General features: G+C 39.0%; 1 non-coding gene and 1 pseudogene across 1 annotated transcript; both read left to right on the forward strand.

The window, feature by feature from the left end:
* Positions 1-7,552: 7,552 nt before the first annotated feature.
* LOC119040509 (U6 spliceosomal RNA) lies at positions 7,553-7,655 on the forward strand. The gene has a single exon (XR_005080876.2). It is a non-coding gene; the product is annotated as a U6 spliceosomal RNA (small nuclear RNA).
* Positions 7,656-12,983: 5,328 nt separating this feature from the next.
* Positions 12,984-13,876, forward strand: LOC119040507 (putative monooxygenase p33MONOX; annotated as a pseudogene).
* Positions 13,877-21,628: the final 7,752 nt, after the last annotated feature.

Below are 21,628 nucleotides of genomic sequence, written 5' to 3' on the forward strand. Positions count from 1 at the left end.
AAAAAATGCCTTTCCCTTAAGCAAGAGAAACAAGGGCTCTGACCTCACCATAACTTGTGCATTAAAAAAAATAACCCTAATTTATAGAGCTGGCAAGACAGAATCTTATTTTCCTAGAATGCACTGAATCATTCATTATAATGTGGCAAAGAAAAATAATAGCATTTTTATATTAAAAGAGTGTGTATACAGACTCATATGTAAGACCTCTGATGGACCCAACCTAACCACATTGTTTTGATCTAGATGTCTTGTTATGAGAAAGTTACCAGTGTCAGTGAAATAATGCTGAGGCCTTGGAGAACAAGACTATTTGGAATACAACTCTAAATGAGTTTCCTCTGTCTTTGGGTAACAAAAAGCCTTGCTTTTAGTGCTGAGAGAGTGGCACTTTGAGAGGTATGGATTGAAAGATCCCAATTTCTTTCGGAATGTCAGAGAAGATACACAGATGGAAATGCCATCATATTCAAGAAGAAACACACAAGAACAAATGAAAAAACATGTGACCTTGCTATTACCAAAGTAATTCCAGAGGAGAATTCACCTTAAGATGGAAATATCAGGGAATCTACTTAAGAAAGAGTATAGTAGTGAGTTACTTTGCTCATGGCTTACTCATAACTCTCTGTATTAAAATACTATTTTTCAATTACAGTTGACATTCAATATTATTTGTAAGCTAGTTTTCTCAATTAGGCAGGTCCAAAAGCAGAATTTCATGGACTCCTTCTAATGAGGTGCCCGTTCTGATGTAAGGCAGTGGGAAGGGCTGGTCCTGTAGCTGAATTCAGTGGGTCCTTGTCTTTGGCAATAAGCACATAGCTCTCGTCATTGTGTGCTTAAAATCAGGCTGCTCTTCACCTTGAAATTGCTCTTCTCTATTTTCTTGCCCTTATTCCATTCTTTATCTTCTCCCTATTTATTCCTGGCTTTTACCCAAATCCTCATTTCTGTACTCAGGATTGACCCTTGCTTGACTTGTACTTGTCTACCCTAAAGTTGCCCATTTTAGTCAACTTAATTAGTCCTCTGTTTGCTACTCACAAAACGACAAATTCGTCAACTCACACCCAACATCACATCTGTTAGCCAAACCTCTTGGTTTACCTTCACTTTGCCTCTGGAACCTGATTATTTCATAGCACCTCTACTGTTGCCTCTCGTGTCTAAGCCACCATCATTGCTTCCCTGGTTTGTTTCAAATGTTCTTTGAAGTTGTCACTCTGTTTTCCACCTTGCACCATGTGACATTCTGCCAGATCCTTACCTCCCTGACCTCATGTTCTATTAGCTTTTGTCATTTCTATTTCAGACACCGTGGCCTCCTCAGGATTCCTCAAACTTGCAAACACAATTCTTGTATTAAGATCTTTGCTTTTGCTGTTTCCTCCGCCTAGAAGGTTTTTCTCTAGAAAACCTCATGACCATTTATACAAAAATATTCTTTAATTACCAAGGATTCTTTCTCTGATGTTTATACATAGAACAATACTCTATCTCTAGCCCCTTTCTCTGGCTTATCTTTTATCATTGTATTTCTCATCTTCAAACAGAGTATGTATTTATTGTTTATCTCTTCTACAACAGAATTTCAGTGATGGCAGTGATGCTTACCTTCTTAAAAAACTGTGTTACTTAATGTCCCAGTGCTTAAAAACATGCCTGGCACAGAATTGTCCTATAATGAAAAAAGGAAGAATGAAGAAAGATATTAATGAACTTTACCTCTGTCTTAGTTCATTGGATTGAAAGGAATACCTCTAGGCCTCTCAAATAATTAAATATTAAAGGGAAATTTCAATCTTACTCTCAGTCTAGTTGTCTAGGAAGGAAAAGAAGTATACAAGACAATTTGCTATGTACAAAGTCAGCAGATACCCAATAGGTAAGAGGAGTATTTCTGGGATGATATATTCATTTATTTATATTTCATCTTATCCTACTCCTTGAGGCAACTTAGAAAGATAGGGAATGAAGTTAGTGGTAAAGCAAACGAACAAATGGAACACAAGATTAGGAAAGTATTAAATTAGTACTACTGAAAGCAGAGGTTGCATATGAAGCTTTGATTGTCCCAGTTTCAGAGTAAAGAGGGAACACAGGTCAGCTCCAGCTCCACAATGCCCATGCAGACAAGCAAGCTGCTGCAAGAAGCAGGTCTTCTGGCATCTTCTCGTATATCTATTGGCCATCTAGATGCCTTCTTTGGAGAGGTGTCTGTTCAGGTCCTTTGCCCGATTTTTAAATTGGATTCTTATTTTTTTTGTGGTGATGTGTAAGTTCTTTTTTTAAACTTTTATTTTGTATTATTGTTCAAGTACAGTTATCTCCATTTTCCCACCACCAGTTTCCCCTGTCCCATCCACCCCCACCTCCCACCCTCAATCCTACCTCTTTTTGGCTTTGTCCATGGGTCCTTTATACATGTTCCTTGAGAACTTTTTCCCTTCTTTCTCCTATTATGCCCCTCCCCACTTCCATCTGGTTAATATCAGTTCTTTATTCCATCTGGTTAATATTTGTTCTTTATTTCAATGTCTCTGGTTATATTTTGTTTGCTTGCTTGTTTTTTTTTTAATTAGGTTCCTCTTGTAGGTGAAATCATACTGTATTTGTCTTTCACTGTCTGGCTTACTTCACTTAGCATAACTCATGCCAGTTCCATCCATGCTGTTGCTAAGGGTAGGAGCTCCTTCTTTCTTTCTGCTGTGTAGTATTCCATTGTGTAATTGTACCACGGTTTTTTGATCCATTCATTTACTGATGGTCACCTAGATTGCTTCTAGCACTTGGCTATTGTAAATTGTGCTGCTATGAACATTGGGGTGCATAGGTTCTTTTGAATGAGTATTTCAGGGCTCTTAGGGTATAATGCCAGCAGTGGAATTGCTGGATCAAAAGGCAGTCTAAAACACTATGCAAACAGGAGATTCCATCCTGTTTTCCATAGTGGCTACACCAGAAATAAAGGTGTTGTATAAGTTCTTTATAAATTTTGGAAATGAATATTTTATCAGATGTATCATTGTCAAATATCCCCCATTCGGTGGATTGTGTCTTATTTTGCTGATGGTTTCCTTTGCTGTGCAGAAACTTTTTAGTTTAATGCAAATTAAAACCACAGTGAGATCACCTCATATCAAAATGGCTATCATCAATAAATCAACAAACAACAGGTGTTGGCGAGGATGTAGAGAAGAGGGAATGCTTGTGCACTGTTGGTGGGAACGAAGGTCGGTGCAGCCACATGGAACACAGTATGGAGTTTCCTCAAAACATTAATAATGGAACTTTTTTATGACCTGGTGAGTACACTTCTGGGAATATATCTTAAGAAACCCGAAACACTAATTTGAAAGAATATATGCATCCTTGTGTTCATAGCCGTGAACACCCTTGTGTTCATAGCCAAGATTAGGAAGCAGCCCAAGTGCCTGTTAATAATTGAATGGATAAAAAAACTGAGGTACACAGTAGAATGCTACTCAGCCAAAAAAAGGAGAAAGTCTTACCCTTTGCAACAGCATGAATGGACCTCAACAGCGTTATGCTAAGTAAAATAAGCCAGTAAGAGAAAGACATATACCACATGATTTAACTTAAATGTGGAATCTAGTGAACAAAATAAACTAACACAAAATAGAATCCGATACCTAGATGCAGAGAACATATTAACAGCTCTCAGAATGGAGGATGTTGGGATGGCTGAGTGAAAAGGGGGAAGAAATTAGGCAAAAATCCCTACATACAGCAGAATGGTGATTGTCAGAGAGGAAGAGGGGGCATGGAGGAGGGTGAAGGGGGGATAAATGGTTACAGAAAGAGACCTGACTGTGTGGTCAGTGCAAGATGCAGTATGCAGATGACAGGTTACAGAGTTGTACACTTGAATCCTGTCTGGTTTTATTAACCATCATCACCCCAATAAATTCAATAAAAAGGACATTCCTTCAATTCCACTGAAGCCATACACATTTTTTTTTTTTTTTTACCATTTAGGGTTTTCTCTCTCTTCTCTCTTCCTCAGAGAACTGCATTATATCTGTTCTCTTTTACTCACTAATGATTTCAGTCTTGCACAATATATATCCAAATAAAACTATCAGGAAGAATTAGAAGAAAAAAGGAAGTAAGACTGTTCTTGCTGCTGAGACTCGAGTGACACACCCAGCACTGATTGGGTTTCCTGAAAACATACCTTCACTGTATCTACTAACAGGAAACTTGAATGAAGGGAGGAGATGCCAGCAGGATGCCCTGACCTCAGGCAGAATTACTGAGAATACCAAGCCTGTGGTTTGCTAGCATTCCATATGCTTCCTTATGAAAGCCTTTTACAATGTAAGTTTGTGCTTAGTTTCCTGTTTTCCCTGCCAGCTGGTGTGTTTCATGGTGGTTATTCAGCTAACTATTTTATCCCCGTTGCCTGGTACACTGTGGTATTAATAAATACCTGAGAACAAAGGAATAAATGAAGGTTAAAATAAGAATAAAGACATATTAGGGCTGGGCTAAAATATGGTGCTTCTTGGAATTGGATTGAGTGACCCAAGTCTGGGTTGATGGTGCGTGTGTCTACAAGTTGCAAAGACTGTAGGGATGTACTGAACAAACCCGAAACAATCAAATGGCTTTGTGCTGTGTAATGCAGGTCTGGCCACCTCAAGGGAAGCTCTTGTCCTTAAAGTGGGTATACCAGTGTAGCAGATTATAGTGAAGGAGTTAAAGTCACTGAGCACTGTTCTTAAATTCTGGAATTTTGGGACGCACTAATGTGTTCCAATTGCTGGGTGCTACATATACCCAGAAATAAGGCCTTTTGGTTTAACATGGGGAACTGAACCCCAATCCTGACTTTTGTCCCCTGCCTAGCTTGAACATGATCACCTTTATGTATTGAGGACCTGCTTTTTGGCAAGCATTTCTGGATATTTGTGATAAAATGAAAATACATATGCACACCCCGCCATCACACAACTCAAGTTCATAGAGTTATGGACAAATAAAGTTGAAATTTTAAAATTTTCCTCTAGGTAATGGCACAATTCCTTGGAAAACCCCGTGGCCTTGTAGCCAGTTGCCAGTCTACAAGGCTATTTAGTTTCTACTTCAAACTACTAACAGAAACCAGAGCCTTACTTCCCTCAGGGTCATGAAAGAGCCTTACTCTCATGTCAGGCTCCCCAGTACTCACCCCGAGGACGAGCCCTGCGGTCAGGCTTATTACCAGTCTGAGAATCACTTCAGGCCTTCCTTCCCCCGGCCTCCTGGCCTGCACCCTGTCATTGATGCACTAGGAAGGGTGGTTTACTGCACTTGAAAGACAGGATGAAGTCAGCACAGCTCAGCGCTAAAATTCATCAGGAATATGACCTTGCAAAATTACTTAACCTCTCTGATCCACAGTCTGGAAAAAGGAATAATGTGCCTTTCTCTAAAGGTTTCTATGAAGGTCAAAGAAGATGAGATGATATTATATTACGCAATGCCTGGCATAGCAGCTCCTATTTTTGTTTTGTTTTTTCTTAGTTCTTAGGTACCTCAGTATGGCTGGTGAACTGTGCTTGAAGGAAGGAAGTAGAAACCTAGGAAAATTTAAAAAAGAATTCACTGCATTCACTGCATTGGGGTGATTTTAATGGAGAGTAGCCTAATTACGTAATTGAAAGCTTTGAGTAATTAGCAATATTTGGGACAGAGTGACCTATATTTGGGAAATGGAGACAGTGATGTAGTTTTCATAATGTCTTTTGCTTATTCTCTTGTATTCATTTTACACTACAAAATACAGTGAACTAAATTATGTGTAGGAATAAATTTGTAATAATGAAGAACCACCATGACTATTAACTGTTTTGAATTCAAATCTATGACTATTAACTGTTTTGAATTCAAATCTTTCAAGTCGCTGATTAATGTACCTCTGTGTGGCACCTATGTGAAACATTTGGCAATTAAATAAAAAATTACAGAAAAAAAAAGCTTTTCTGGAGAGAGGAAAAAGTTAATTTCTTTCATTTTTCCTTTGAATAATGGCAGTTTCTGTGTATGCATTTTTGAGTCACACCAAAGTTTGGGGTGCCATTGTATTCTTTAACTGTTGATTTGCAATGGAAATCCTTTGGGTATTCAAGCAGTATAGTGGAAGTGACAATTTAGTTACATTTTTATTCAGTCACTCTCCCACCCTTGCTCACACTCGATGTTCCCAAGGCTATATGAGTCTTTATTAAGGTTATAAAATGCTTCGACCTTCACAAAAGGCACCGTGACTTCCCTTGAGGTCCAAAGCATTAATGATGAGGTGAAATGCAAAATCATTATCTGAGAGCAGCATCTCTCCTACCACAGAAGCCATTCAAATCATCTGGTTGAAAGGCAAACTTATCCAAAAGCTAATAAAGAATTCTCTCTGGCAGTTGAAATATTGGGCAAATTGCTTTTCATCTTATGATAGGATGTTAACTGCCTGACAGATAAATGATGCTGCTGCTTCCCTATATCCCACTCCTGCACGCTGGGTAATTGATCATCTTTGGGTTCAGAGGTCACAAGCTCTTGGTGACTTTGCAATGAGAAACTTCACTGTGGAAAAGGGCCAGTGGTGAAGGTTTAATTCTTGCCATTGTTTCAGTACCAAAGGCTCTAAGAAGAGAGTCATACTTCATTCAGGGTTAGTGCCACAGCTGCACTCAACTGCTCGTGAAAACTTACAAGTTTTCGCTGGTGAAAAATTAAATGCTGACAACATGAGAAAATGTTAGTTCTGTGGAAACCAACTTATAAATAGAAAGGCTTACCTTTTTCTGTTTAAGACAAGGTGGTATGCACCCATACATGTAAGGCCCACAGGTGGTGGTAGTGACAAGTGTGTGTCTCTAGCAAAACCCACCTTTTCATCCCATCTCAGATTTGAAGACTATATTAAGAAGAAGCTAAAATGTTTGAGGGCTGGAAAGTCCATCCCAACCAGTCCTTACTCTACCTTCAAAACATTTTTGTGCATGAAAAGAGTTCTTTATGAATACAGCAGAATCTAAATTACTAATCGTCAATTAGCACATTTATAATGAGGTAGGTGTTCTTGGATTTCTATCGAATAACATTGATGATTTGATATATACTATCAGAAAATCAAAGAATGTCCTAGTTTTAAAGGATCTAAATATAGACTTTATGGTTCTTCATCTAGTTCCTGAGTTCATGGAGTCCAAAAGGTGAAAATATAGTTTGATAATCACTTCCAATATTACATAAAACTTGCTGGAAATCATATATTTACTATTTGGTGTGGGGGTCAATTTTATGTGTTTTTGACTGGTTTGTTACCAACTGAAGGCACAAGCACTGCTATTATCTGTGTTCTCAGTGCTATTTAGAAGCTCTTTTTGCTGTAAAAGTAACGCAGGAAGTACACAGAATCAGTTTTCTGTCTAGGTTCAAGTACTATGTAGTACTAGTACTAGTGACTATGTAGTTCTTGATTCTGTTGAAGCATTTTCTCATACAAGCTAAGCATTAGAGCATAAGAACCAGCACCATTGCTCGCTTCAGCTGCACATATATGTATTAAAGTAGGAAGATACAGAGAAGATTAACATGGTCCCCTGAGCAAGGACAACAAGCAAACTTATGGAGTATTTGATAGTTTTATTTTTATTTTTATTTAAATTACTATATTGTTGTTCAATTACAGTTGTCTGCATTTTCCCCTACCACTCTCCGCCACCTCAGCCAAACCCACCTCCCTCCCTTGCTTCCACCCTCCCCCTTGGTTTTGTCCATGTGTCCTTTATAGTAATTCCTGAAAATCCTTCTCCCCACTGTCCCCTCCCTCCTCCCCTCTGGCTATTGTTAGATTGTTCTTAATTTCAATGTCTCTGGACATGTTTTGTTTTCTTTTTTCTTTTGTTTGATTATGTTCCAGTTAAAGGTGAGATCATATGGTATTTGTCCCTTACCACCTGGTTTATTTCACTTAGCATAATGCTCTCCAGTCCCATCCATGTAGTTGTTAAGGGTAGGAGCTCTTGCTTTTTCTCTGCTGTGTAGAATTCCATTGTGTAAGTGTGCCACAGTTTTTTTTATCCACTCATTTACTGATGGGCACCTAGGTTGCTTCCAGCTCTTGGCTATTGTATGTAGTGTTGCTATGAACATAAGGGTAAATAAGTTATTTTGAATTGGTGATTTGGCATTCTTAGGGTATAACCCCAGCAGTTGAATTGCTTGGTCAAAAGGCAGTTTTGACCAATTGCTTGGTCAAATGAAAAGGCAGTTTCATTTTTAGTTTTCTGAGAAAATTCCATACTGTTTTCCACAGTGGCTGCATCAGTCTGCAATCCCACCAACAGTGCACTAAGGTTCTACCAAAAAACTGCTGGACCTAATAGATGAATTTGGCAAAACAGTGGAATACAAAGTAAATACTCAGAAATCCAAGGCATTTTTGTACACCACCAAAGAAATATCAGAAACAGAAATTAGGGGAAAAATCCTATTTAATAGAGCAACAAGAAAAATATTTAGGAGTAAACTTAATGAAGGAGGTAAAAGACCTGTATTCAGAAAACTATTCAACACTGAAGAAAGAAATGAAGGAAGACACAAACAAATGGAAGCATGTACCATGCTCCTGGATTGGAAGAATTAACATAATCAAAATGGCCATACAACCCACAGCAATTTATAGATTTAGTGCAATCCCTATTAAAGTACGAATGACTTATTTCACAGAAATAGAACAAACATTTCAGAAATTTATATGGAACCATTAAGAACCCTGAATAGCTGCAGCAATTTTGAGAAAGAAGAGCAAAGCAGAAGGGAATCATAATACCTGATATCAAACTGTATTACAAGGCCACTGTGATCAAAACAGTCTGGTACTGGCATAAAAACAGACACATGGACCAATGGAACAGAACAGAGAGCCCAGAAATAAACCCAAGTATCTATGCTCAATTAATATTTGAACAAGGGGGAAGAAGCATAAAATGGAGTAAAAATAGCCTCTTCAACAAATGGTGTTGAGAGATCTGGACAGTGACATGCAAAAAAAAAAAAAGAAAGAAACTTGATCACCAACTTATACCTCATAAAAATAAATTGAAGGTGGATAAAAGACTTAAATATAAGTCGTGACACCATAAAAGTCCTAGAGGAAAATATCGGCAGGAAAATCTCAGACATTTCATGCAGTAACATATTCACTGATATGTCCCCTAAAGCAAGGCACATAAAGTAAAGAATAAACAAATGGGACCTCATCAAATTAAAAAGCTTCTGCATGGCTAAAGAAAATAGCATTAAGATGAAAAGAGAACCAAGTATATGGGAAAACCTTTGTCATTGATAGATTGGACAAGGGTTTGATCTCCAAAATATATAAAGAACTCACATGTTCCATAGTTTGAAAAGGAAAGGCTATTCCAATATATGGACTCTTTTTGTACTTGCATTTTCTAAACTGTAATGTGGAATTTTCCTTACCCTCCTATAAGTCACTTGGACATTGGTCACTTGTAAGAGATTTAAACTTCAGTAATTATGAGAGCTACAAAGAAAAATAATTATCCTAAAATTAGCTTGTCTTTTTTTATTTGGTTTTAATGTTTGTAAAAAAGATTGTTTTGGAGGAGGATGTAGCAGAGACGTGGGCAATTTCTCTTGTAAGTCTACAATAAATGAACACATATTGGAGGCAAAAAAACCCACCCAAAAATAAAAAAATATATATATATAGCACAGAACTGAGAGCCAGGATTGTTGGCTTCTGATAATGACTTGACCAATATCTTTGACAATTTTTAAAAGTTGTCTTATTCACTGGAGTTGTAATTTCTAGTCATACCCAATCATCTCTGAGGCTCCTCTAGGTTTTAGCTTCAACAATGAAACTACACTATTGTTGCTCAAAGTGCTTATTATTCATAAGAAAGACATTTAGGAGGTCCGGAGTTACTTATCCTGGGACTTCAAGCCTACTGAAAGTAGAAAGTCTGCTTTCTGAAGACTCCACAGTCTCTCTTGCAGCAGAATAAGTATTTTAAAGGCATAAATAAAGACATTTTTAATAAGGGCAACTTTAAGAAAAATTTACCTTGAACCTAGTTAGACTGGTACCCTATAAAGCCTCAGGAGTAGAATTAACCACAGGCTGGAAAGCATTTGGCTGATTTCTTCTGGCTATTCCTTATGGAGAGTGTTTGAATTCTGTTTTTTCATGGAAAAGAGAAGACAATAGGGTACTGCAGAACTAGTAGTTTTTGAGTTCATGTCCCTCAGCTATTTCCTACCTAATAATAGAGAAGAAAACAGAAAGGCAAACATAACTCACTCAGTGTATTTGGAGATAGAGTATGGCTTACTTTTAGAATAACTGTAAACAAAACAAGCAATAAGGAAAAAGAGAAGAAAAAATCACCAATAGCAGTACCTGATCTCTTATGTTCCCACCAGGTCACAAGCCTTTGAGACCAAGCAAGCAGTCTGAGAAAAAGTCGGGGGAGAAACTAGAAGGATGCTAGTGACCTGAGGGAAGTTGAGCCAGTCTTAGTCGACAAATACCAATGTGACTCAGTGTGGCAGAGCAGGGATGGTAGGGAAGGAATTTACAAGGATGCACTGCTAGAAGTGATAGTGCTCGACAAGTTCAGGGGAGGAGAAAGGCATATGTGAGGGAGAAGAGGAAAGCAAAGGGGAAAGATACCCGTTCCTCCCTGAACCACACACACAAGCCACAGATTGACTAAGGACTCCAGAGGTTGATACACTGACAGGAGAATATGCCCTGCTAACTATTCATCTTACAAACCACTGAAGATCCACAGAAGGAACAAAAGAAAGCTGCATAAGTCTAGTCAAAATGTAGTGTGATCCCCGTATCAGAAAATATGATTCAGCACATCTGGGAAATCAACTCAGAATGATCGTCTCCAAGGCAAACCCTAGTAAGATGATTAGACTTCAAAACAAAAACAAAACAAGAAAAAGAAAAAAATCACTCAAGGCCACCAGGCAAAAGATCAAAGTACATTAGACTTATTAAAAATAAATAAGGAAAAACAACAGTGGCATGAGTGTGAGTTGAAGGCAAATGCACAGCTATTGTATTCTTTACTAAAGCAAGAATAAAGCAATTAAATATGAATGGAGAAGGGGAAGGTAGAAAGAATAAGTTTATTGATTCTTATGTAGGCAAAGGTAATCACTAAAATGAAAATAGAGTTCTTCTCAGTTATCATTTTTACACATTGTGCAAATAATACACATTGTGTAAAGAAATAATCCTAGCAAGTATGACCTAACATACATAATTTTAAAAGCATTGTGACAGAATTGAGACCAACAGAACTGAGACATACTAGTCATGTCTGAAAATGGGAATTGGCTTGTTAAAAGAATGTGCTTTTCACTTTGGTTTACAAAGCAATACATAGCCATATGCTATGTACAAGGGACATAATTAAAGCAAAATCACTAGAAACACAAAGAAATAAAATAGGCAAAGGTTCACTGAATCCACAGAATAGTAAGAAAGGAGATATTCGAACTTAGTACCAAATAAAGCAATATTCAAGCCAAAAAAGCAATAAAACTGATGAGAGATACTTTTTAATGCTAAATGCCACAAGTCAAAATGATCATATGAAATTTATGAATATAAACTATAGAACATACATAGAAACACAAAACAGATCAAGTGAACAAACCAAAAATAATTAAGGAGCCAGAAAACCTGAATCACATAATCAGTAAAAGAGATGCTATCATCATATTCCAACTGGTAGGCTCTGGTAGTAGAAAATACACTTCTTTCTCAGGTGCTTATGGAGCATTTGTGAAGTTTTCCATACACTAGCTCAGAAGGAACACATCAAAATGCTCTATAGCGCAGAAATATTACCCGCAATATTCTCTGATTACAATGCAATATAACTAGCAATTATTAACAAAGCAAAAAATTAAAACTCCCTTCTACCAGGAAATATTTAAAAAATCTTCTATTAGACAACTTGTGGGTGAAACAAGGGAATACAGACCGAAACTGCAGAATCTATAAAGATAATCGAAACACTACATAAAGCGCCCTGGGTACATTTGAAGCAGTGGCCAGAGGAAAATTCATAACACAAACCCTTTCACTAGTAAAAAGGAAAGAATGGAAGCAAATTAAATACCCAGCCAAACACCAGGAAACAGTCAAGCAAGAGAAAGCTCAAGAGAGGAAATAAGAAAAGCTGAAGTTAACAAGGTAGATTATTACAGAAAAAACAGTAGATTTGGATTTGTGAGCATCCCTGTGTGTATATGTATGTGTGTGTGTGTTGGTGCAAGTGGGTATGCATACATGGGTGAGGCAGGGGGTGGTTCAGGAAGCGTGGAGTGGTGTCTTCTTTCAGACTTGAGGAATTCTATGGCAAACAGATTTCTCTAGGGTAGAAAAATGTGTGTGTATACACACAAGCACGCATACATGATTTTTCTGTAATTCATTGTTTTATAACTTTAAATTGGGAGCATATGTGATTTTCATATCTGAACTGTGATAGCTAACACCAAAACGACAAGTGAGAACTAACACTATTAAGCCCCAGCAGGTTTGCTGCCTTTATCTCTGTAACGGTGATAATTGATTAGAACTTGTGCTCTCTGGTCAGTGTCTGAACTCTTTAGGGTGGCCGCTGACTCAGTGCTGCTCACACCATGGCTTCGGTCCTGACTGTACCCCAGCCTCGAGAGAGACATGGGTTGCTGGAGCCTCTTCAGTGCCAGAGGCCTGGCTGCAGGCGACTCTAAGGTGGTGAAACCAAGGTGGTGGATGGGCTCTTCTCAAGCAACTTTGCTGTATTGGCAGCAGCTGGACAGTGTTCCTCCTTAATATCTGTCTGTCGGCGTAATCATCACATCATTCCATTCTGGTGGCAGGGACTCACTCTGAATCTATATACAAAAAGCACCTGGATTCCAGTCTTTCAATGGCTTCAAGACAGCCAGGAGTGACTACCCTGGAGCAAGATGGGTGGTGGGCCTCTAGGCAAGATATCCCTGCCCATGGGGATGTGCCACTGGGCATTCAGCTACGGTGACACCCTGAGGACCCTGCACCCATGACTCCTCCTATATCAGACATGGGCAGCATCCCCTAGAAGCTGGTGATTTCATAGTGCAAGTATCAGCAACCTTACCAACATGGAAGAAGGAAAGGCCAGTGTCTTCCCCTGCTGTGACTCTCATTGGCCATTGACAGGATGGGCAAGGTCCCCATGGTGAAGGCTAAAGCCACCCACATTATCATGAATTCTCTGCTCACAAAACAGACCCAGGCGAGCATTCAGCATTTTGAGCAGCATGCAGGGTTGAGACATGCTGGCTACAGACCGCATATGGGGCTTCCCACCAAGGAGACCAAGTACCTGTGAGTGGCAGAAGCACTCCACAAAATACAAGTACAGAGTGGAGAGAAGCAGCCAGCCTCTGCCCAGCCTGCCCCCAGCAGCACCCCCACTTCCCCTAGGGGCTGGTTTTCTTCTGGCTGTTTCACAGCCTTCCCTGGCCCAAATCCTAGCACCATGGGTTCTGGAATCGGGGATAAAGACAGAAACTTGGCAGATAAATGGAGACTCTTTGGACCAAGAGCTCTCTAGAAGTCTGATTTGGGAGATTTTGCCACCCAGGCTTACAGGGGAGCCCAGAGCCTTCTCCAAACAAGCCGATCCATGCACAGACTACCCAAATGGCTCAAGATGCAACAACCTTCAAGCCACCCAAGATGGACATCCCAGTGATTGAAGGGGAAAAAAACAACCACCAACAGACCCAGAATCTCACACCCTGTGACTTGAATTTGCTCACACCCACTGGCTTCTAGAGATTTCTTTTCCAATGACTCTGGATAGAGGGTGTCTTGTACCCACTCCCCTATTACCTTGGCTCTAAATTAGGAAAAGTTTTTTTTTTTTTAAACCTCTTAAACTGAGGCTAGAACTGGAGACATAATTGTTTTTTGAGAAACATTAGAGCAAAGCCTGTTCTTGTGTGGAAGAAGTGGTTGTGTGTTGTTTTAATTTAAAGTTAGACTAAATAGTCTCAGCAGAGGTGCATGGGGGCCTCATCACCTGTGTGTGCATCATTTAGGCTAGACAAGAACCTGATGATTGCCTACTAGGTAGATCATGTTTGTGTTCCTTTACCACAGTCAGCATGTGCATGGCCAGGTCGTGGCAGGTCACTGACTAGTCTCTGGCCCTCTCGGCTGCTGGTGCCATGTGCTCCAACCTTATTTGTGAGCAGACGTACCATCTGTCTGAGATCTGAGCATGAAGAAAAGCCAGACTTGGCAGGGACCCTCCTGCAGCGTGGAGCCTAGAGCCCTCTCTCTCTGGCGGAAACAGTTCTGACTGCGCTGCCTCCGCAGACAGGCATTACCTGTCCCAGAAGGACAGTTTTGCTGGGCAGTGCTTCTCTGTCATGTGTCAGCAAACACAAATCTTGCATATCTTTTGCTGCACTTTAAAGTGAAATTAAGTTAACTCCAATTGTGGAAAGTCTTCTCAGGGAGAAAATTCAGCCTACTGCTTTGGTACAAATGGACATTAAGTTTTTTTAAAAGTAAACATGGAGGTAACTCTGTGTAGGTTATAGTCTGGATATTCATTGCAACAAATATCACCAGGGTCTGCAACTCTTTCTGAGAGATGGGAGGGTGAAAAAATGTTCCACACGTCACCGTTTCTCCCCAAATGAGCCTCATACCTGTATAAACACAGCACCCACTGAGGAAAGGAGCCAAAGGAAGCACCTGTTCTTTCTCCTTGCTGTGCACCTGTTTGGTCATTGTGCTGAGTGCTGCCTCAAATCCCTACTGTTTTTGCTTTGGAAGGATCGTGTTTACCTGGCCAGCTGGGCTGACCTTTTCATAGAGAGGCCCTGGAGTCCCAGATGATGAGAGCCAGTAATGTGTTTGTGTCTTCTGTTATGCTCGTATCTCTTACTTCTATTGACAGTAAAAATCTGTACGGCTTTCTCAAAAAAAAAAAACTGACAAAAACAGTGATAATTGATTAAGGGACTCCATAACGTGTAATATCTGGGTTAGCAGCAGCGACGGTGACAATAAGAAAACAACGGACATTACTCTTGAGCAAATGAGAGATTCAATGCTGGATTTCTTCAGCCATGTTAGGGTTTTAGAATTATATTCAGAGAGCACTTCTAATGCTCACTTCTACTAAAATTCTTCCAGGAGAAATAAATCACTTCAACACAGTGAGTGTGAAAGACTTTAGCCTCATGCCCATGAAGTACTCTCACAAAATGCTTTATCATCAGACACAATTACGTTGTAGCAGAGCAAACATTTTGATTGGATGAGCTGAAAGAAGATGACTTACAGAATATTTCTACATCTCAAAGCTAAGAACAATTGCTCAGAAAATTGAAATTTTATCTTACACATCAGTGCTCTGAATATTTCAGGCTTTTGGGACATCTATTGTCTAAATATACCAAAAAGTAAACAATCATTTATTCTTAACAATTCAGTTTTCCCTTCTTTAGACACATTATAGGTTGTTGGTTCCTTTTCGTTGTTGTTATATATCCATAAAATTTTGACCCTCATGAACAAAAGAACTTGTGAGTTCTACAGCACTAGGCTAAAATTTTTCTTAGTAAAAAAATTGTTTAATTAATTCATAAACTTGTCTCATTTAAAGCATATTTATCCTGTGTCTTTGATTCTCACTATAAATTATAGCCATACTTCATTCTAATATATTCTATTATTATTTGGTGCCTCAAAAGATTTAAAGGATGCCAATTTCCTATAAAATTTATCAGGAAATATTCAGCAAAGCTGCTTGGAGGAAACTTATAAAAATACAACATACAAAAGATTTATGACATTGCTTAGATTTTAGCATGTTTCCAGACTCAGTAACCTAGTTCCTTTCTGCCTTCTTTTGACATGAGTAAGTTTAATATTAAATATTAACTCTCTTCCCCATAAAAATACATATATATTATTTATTTAGTATAGATTTGTTATAAAATTATTTAGAGATCTTCATACTCTACTGCTCTGCTTATATAAGGATCATTTATCCTTATTTCATATGATTGGCTTTTCTTATAAATTTTATTTGGTAGCCTTATCACATACCCCTGCCAAAAAAAAAGAAAAAAGAAAAAAGAATAGGGATCCTCCTTCATTGGTGGGGGAGGGAAGTCTCTGGTTTATTTAAGCACCTTCCTATTATCTGCTCCAGAGAAAATGACCTGATTAATCTGATGATTCGGATTCTGGGAGACGGGTCTGGCTGTGCAGCGTCAGGTGTTTAAAGGCCATCCATCCCCTGCTGCAATGTTAATTTTAGGTGTCATCTTGCCTGGGCTGTGTTACCATGCTGTTTGGGTAAACCCCAGTCTAGATCTTGGGGGTGGGTGGAGGGTGGGTAAATAGGAGTATAAGGGGACTAAATGGTAATGGAAGTAATAAAACTCAAAAAAGTAAAATAAAAATACGAACAAAAAAATACAAACCCTTTAAATCAGTAGAAATGAGTAAAGCAGATTACCCTTGATAATGTGTGAGTAGGTCTCAGTCAATCAGTTGAAGGCTTTAAGAACAAAGACTCAGGTTTCTAGAAGAAGGAATTCAGAACAAGACTTTGATATCAAGGCTTACCTGAGTCTTCCGCCTGCTGGCCTGTCCTTTAGATTTCAGATGAGTCAGCCTCTGAGATTCTGTGAGCTAATTCCTTGTAATCAATCAGTCTCTCCCTCTCTCCATACCTCCCTCTTCCCTACCTACCCCTCCTCCCCTTCCCTCTCCTCCCCTTCCCTCTCCTCCCCTCTTCTCCTCCTCCCACTCCCTCCTTCTCCTTTCTCTCCCTCCTTCTCTCTCTCTCTCTCTCTCTCTCTCTTTCTCTGTCTTTCTCTCCCTTTCCCTCCCTCCTTCTACTCCCCCTCCCCCTTCCTCTCTCTCTTTCTCTTTGGCTATGAGCTCTGCAGAATATACTGGCTAATACATCTCTCCCATCACTTTTGTATTCTATTTCTATTTGGCTTGCTCAGGAAATTGACCACATAGGACCAGTTTCTTTATTAATACTCTTTCTATCTCACTATACTTCTTCCTTCTTGAGCAATAAAGATCTGGAACTTCCTCCAGAGTGAAGGAAGCTGAGGCTATGGGCTCTGGCTGAGCCCAGGGACTCCCACGTTGAGCCTTGCTGGTGCCTGGCAAAAATGAAGTGATCCTCTTCCTGATACTTGCAGCTTCTTTGGGAACAACTCAGGTTAGGAGGGCAGGATGGGCCACAGGGCTTTTTAGATGAAGCCAAGTATCATGGAGTAGAACCCTAAATCCTACCTGAGCTGCAAACATATCCTAATTAAATTTCCTGGGGGTATAAGGGAGCAGCTCTACTTTGCTTGAGGCTAAGTCTCATTCTGTCCCAAGATGGAATCTCTCTGGTCAGAAGATACAGAAAAGAGAGGCACAAAATACCATCTGTTCTGCTCTCATTCTAGAACTATCACTGAGTTATTAGCTTTACTTTATTACTTAGTCATTAACTTCACACCACAATCCTATGAGGTAAACTTTGTCACGAGAGTACTCAAGGTCACATGGCCCCTAAGTGCAGCCGATGTCCATCCCCATGAAGAAGTGTGCCCTTCACAGTGCCCACAGTTCCTTCACTGGCCAAGGAGACAGAAGTCCCACAGACCCACCTCAGACCTAAGGACGGGCCTTAGATTTGAAGTCTCTGCAGGTATTTGAATCATATTTTCTAAATACCTAATTAGTTAGGTATCCACTGAAGTTTATGTTCTCATTCTTTCTAAATTATAGAGTTAGGCTGAAATTTAGCTGTCTTACCAGAGACCACATTATCTCAGCCTTCACAGCGAGTAGAGACTGTCATGTAACTGAATTCTCACCTGGCCCCTGACGTTTGCATGTCTTGCTGGAAGTGCTCTTTTCTCGCTTCCTGCTGGATGAGATGCCCAAAGCATGGCGGCTGCTTAAAGATGGCAGAGCCCCTGTGCTTCCGGTCTCTGAGTCAGGGCACGGAGGAAGCTACCCACTGGCCTAAAACACCCCCCCTGGACTGTTGTATGAGTAGCAATAGACCTTTTTTAATTTTTTAAGATACTGAATTAATATTAGGACTCTTTCATCAGCAGAACGGCTTAGTCTATCCTAACCAGGGAGCATTCTGTTTATATTTTTAGTTCATTTATTTAACATATAGAATTTTACTATATAAAATATGATGCACTGAAATAAATGTGTTTCATTGATGAATTTATCCTGATGATTTAGTTGATGTCTTTATGCAGGGCCAAAATTCACCATCAAGTCAATAAATTTTTTTAAATTCCACTGAATTTGTTGGTAGTCAATATGTAGAAAAATTAGCTGGTGATTTTTGAATGATTCTTTCTGCTCCACTTTAGAAGCAGCATGTGGCCTCAGTGCCAGATCAGGTGTGTCCTCCCTGCAGACTGGCAGGAGTATTTTTATGCTCCACTGTAGCTGTATCCCAAATTTATCTCAAACAAGCTATGTTTCTAGCCACATTAATAGCAAAGAAAATCAAAGACATATTTTCAGCCTTTGTTTGCCTTTGTTTCTTTGTGTAACGTACTGTTGCCATCAACTGCTACCGTGTCTTTAATAACGGCAGGCCTTCCTCCTCACCACTCACTAGGCATGGCCCGCCGACTCCTGGGCAGTGGGGACACCTGGGAGCTCATAGGCATTTCTAATTTCCCATGACTATGACATGGTTATTTTTATGGAATAATTATTATAGAAAGATGTTTTAAACTTACTATTTTTTCCTTTCCTCACATAGCAGCTTAATCTAGTGTCTCAACCATACACTTAAACTTGTTTTCATGTCTTGGAACAGGTGGGTACATATGAAATGTCAAATTCCATCAGCCTGGCTGAATATAACTATTCCATGTAGTGATTTCCAGTTCAGTTAAAGGGGGTGAGGGGGAGGATGATCTGTCAAAATAGCAGTGAATGACTTTAGTCATCATATCTCACTTTATCCCCACTACTATTTCTTTGTTTGTTATCTTCTAGTTTTATTTGTTGTGGCTCTGGAATTCTCAGCTGTGCAATTTAAGTTATGAAAACATCCATTGGATCCTATCACATTTTTTAATCGAAACCTATTGCACTTGAACGAAACACAAAATCTTCAGCTTGGCCCACAATAGACATTGATTAGACCTATGCCTTCATAACTCTGTGTCGTGGTACTGCATGTTTTTATCATTCTCTAGACACAGTGACCTTTATAGGGGTTATTTTGGTCATTTTTTAAAATGGCTTGAACATTAATAAAAGCCTTTCTAAACCTTCTAATAGATGTCTTGCTCTAACTGAGCATTCAGAAAATCGCAATTTGCTTTTGTGTCTGATTATTAATTCAATATTTGTCAATTCTCAGCATTGAATACCTATTGTTTTGCCTGCTCAGTATACTTTCTTCTACGTTTCCTGTGGGCAGAAATAGCTTTCTGGAAACTTCCTCTCCCACCCCACCTATATGATTTCTCCCAGAAATGTCTGTTATGTAATTACAACTCTCCCCCAGCTACACTTTCACAATAGAGCTGTGGGCACCCAATTTCACTGTGCACCTTCTAGTCACAGGTGATTGGAAAAGGGAGCAATCAGAATTCTTTCCTACAATTTTTAGACTGCAATTATCAGAGTTAATCCTTTTCTAGTAGTATTTTGGTGCTTTGACAGCCTTTCCCCCAAATGTGGGGAAATCCCAGCCATCTACCATGAGCTGACATGCAGGAAGAATCAGATGTGAGAAAGGATTCAGAGTACCAGTGGTGTTTGAGTGCCCAATTCCAGTTAGAAGCCAGGCAGCAACACTGACCTTAGAAGTAGACTGATTAATGAGATACCCCTGTCTCTCTGTTGCTTTCATGCAAGTGAGTTTGAGTTGGATTGCTGTTACTCACAACTAGGCTCTATAAAGGCACACATTTTGGCCAGGATTTGTCATTTTCCACTTTTCTTCAGAACCATCTTTGTGTGGTTTTGTAAAGGAGGCTTTGTTGCTAAGAGTGTATTGAACTACACAGGAACCAACTACTAATAATCCTACTTCTATGATTTCTTCATTTCATGCTACACTGTGAATGTGTGTGTGAAGGTTTTCTGTTTTTCTTTGTTTTGAAACCTAGGAAGTATCCAGGCTGTGAAAGTTTCTTTAAATGATAGATTTAATACTTGATTTATAGCAGCCACTCTAGATTATTGTTTTGTGTATTCTCTTATTTTCTATCCTCCTAAACTGTGAACACTTATTTGAAAATAGATTTAAAAATTATCTTCTTGAAAAAGTTTTCTTTGCTGATTTATCGTATTTAAAACTTCTTAAGTTCTGTTGTCTTAGGGATGGGTCAAAAGGAGCTCACTCTTTTGACAATTTTTCCTGAAAGTCTCCCACTGACAAAGGCTTCAGGGATCCAACTGTGCAATGTAAAAAGGCGGGCTCTCCCCATCTCTCAAAACTTTCAACCAGGGACCGAGCTCTTGCCACTTCGCCATATGCTTAGAATATTTCAGGGAGTAAAGTCAAGTTGAAACCACATTTCCTACTGTTTCACTGTAATTGTTTATACAACAGATGCAGGCAATCCATCAACATCAGGAGAAACTATGAGAAAACTGCTCTCATGACTGTAGATACCAGGACACAGTCTTAAATACTTGCTTAAATAATGCGCCATTATTTTCACCATTTGAAAAAAAACATTAACATTTAAGTAATATGTTTGGAGGTGGTTTAAATGTAATTCTTATGAAAATAAAGGTTGTATAATTAGGTCTGAAAAGTAGTAATAATGACAATAATAACACGTGAGTAATTTTTTATAGTCGACAGAACACTTCCTTAGCCATTCATACATTTCATGTGTTCAGCAGCTCATAAGAGGTAACATTTTTGAGATGACGAAAATAAGTTCAGTTGAATAAAGTGATTGAAAAAGTATTGCCAGATAAAATACAGGGCATCCAGTTAAATTTGAATTTCAGATAAACAATATTTTTTAGTTTAAATATGTTCTAAATATTGCATGCTTATCTGAAATTTAAATTTAATTGAGTGTTCTACATCTTTACTTATAAAATCTGGGAATCCTAGATAAAACTTTGGTCACAAAGTTAGTAAGTAATTGGCAAAGCAGGAAGTCTGCTGCAACCCACAGAGAAGATGATGGTTGATGTGAACTTTGGAGATTTGGGTATACACTCAGATGGAGTTACTGTCTTTTTCAGGACATTGAAAGAGACATAATTTCTTCACATCCCAAATCAGTTGTGAGGCAAGTTTAAAACTGTTCATGAACAGGCAGCAATTCTGGTGTGATTTAAAAACATGTGGCGTATTGAACCAGGTATTGCTAAGCATTAAGCAGGTAGATTTCTTTACTGGCTACCTTCTACACCTACCAATTACCAAGGGTTAATGACTTCTTTGAGTGCAATGTGTATTCTGGGATATTTACAAAGAACTGATTCACCATTTAAAAAACTGACCAATGGTTTTCAGGTTGCAGCTTGAACCCT

This window comes from Artibeus jamaicensis, unplaced genomic scaffold, assembly GCF_021234435.1.
Source record: "Artibeus jamaicensis isolate MK-2021 breed Jamaican fruit bat unplaced genomic scaffold, CSHL_Jam_final contig_354, whole genome shotgun sequence".
In the NCBI taxonomy this organism is placed as follows: Eukaryota; Metazoa; Chordata; class Mammalia; order Chiroptera; family Phyllostomidae; genus Artibeus; species Artibeus jamaicensis.